Below are 1,627 nucleotides of genomic sequence, written 5' to 3'. Positions count from 1 at the left end.
ATAGATATTGTAGTGTGCGATAAAAGAATGGGGAATATTCAAGATGCGGTTCTAGGAAATATCTCGGGAAATTTGTGTGCTATAAAAATTATGGGAGTCATTTATCCAAGAATAGCCTACAATTTAACTATCAGAGATTTTAGTCGAGCCTTGACGTTGCATCGAAACTTCAAGGAAAAACGATTGATGAAGGAAGATAATAGACCATATTCTATTACATATCAAATTTCATATGGTCTTTCAAATACTCACCATTCGAAATTATTTATTAGAAATGAGTTTATTGAAATTCCAGAGATTTTTGGGAAGGTTGCTCAAGCAATATACCCGAAAAGAATCGAGTTTCCTTTAATCCAGGAAACAAACATTGAAATTCAAGATAAAACAGTTCTATACAGTGAACTTAAAATAGAACCCAGCTTTCCAAGGTGACCAAATGACAAGTAGGAGATAAGACAAATATCTTATTCAAGAAATTCCACCAAAATAAAATGAGTTTTCTATAATAGGAAAACTTAGATCTCCAGAAGGATGGAAAGAAGTGAAAATAGTATTCGAAATTACAAGTCATCGGAACCAGTTCCCTTGTAACCCGATTTACTATTTGGAACAACAGGAAAAAGAAACTTACCAATGAGCGATAAATATTGGAGAATTGGAAGTTCAAATATATGGAATTCCAGGAAAAGAAGTGGATCAGCTCATTCTTGGCCTAGAGTTCCTTGAGGACCATAAACCATGGAAACACTTTGAAAAAGGAATAGAGTTTATGGCAAAAGAAAAAACTTGGAGAATTCAATAAAAAATTCTATGAGATGGCCAACAAAGAAAATTGGGTAAGGGACAATCCCGTAACCGATTTGAAAACTCTGCTCATAAACAGAGAAAGAAACAACTCTTGAAGTTAGTTTATCATGAACATGATTTACTAGAACGCATTGAAGAAGTAGAAAAGAGTAACCATACTCTACCTACTGAGGCCTTAGAAAATTTAAGGCTAAATAGTCTTAATCGGATTACTGATATACAACACAGCTTATTGAAAATGGCAGAGTCATTTAGTAATCCCTTTAAATAAAATGACAACCAGCCCTTTCTCCATATACATTCCAATTGGAACGTTGTATAAACAATATAAGGCTGAATACTTTGCAGCATATATTGATTCAGGAGCAGGAATTTGTACAGCAAAAAGAGGAGTCTTTTCTACAAATTGTGAAGAAGATTTGCCAAAAATTGCTGGACGAGATTTTTTGAAAAGAATTTTAATTCTTTGCAAAGGAATAAAACAAGAAGAAATCCTTATGAGAGGTGCAGGTCAAACTCCTTGGTACAAGGTAAAGACACCGCCAATATATTTTCATGATACAGGAGCTGATATCTTGTTGGAAAATAATTTTTTACAAATGTTTAAAAAGTATACACAAGATAACAAGCTAAGACGACTTATGTTCACCACCATTTGTGATCATAAGATTATCGTTCAAAGACTCAAGATTGCCTTTTATCAACAAATGCCGATAATTTTCCGCAACCAGCGTGGTGATAAAGGACAACTTTTTCACCCAAAAATGAAAGATTCCAGGAGATTTGGAGAAACCACGTTAAAAATAACAAGAGAACAAGA

This window comes from Henckelia pumila, chromosome 2, assembly GCF_033568475.1.
Source record: "Henckelia pumila isolate YLH828 chromosome 2, ASM3356847v2, whole genome shotgun sequence".
In the NCBI taxonomy this organism is placed as follows: domain Eukaryota; kingdom Viridiplantae; phylum Streptophyta; class Magnoliopsida; order Lamiales; family Gesneriaceae; genus Henckelia; species Henckelia pumila.
Note: the sequence above shows the minus strand (reverse complement) of the source record.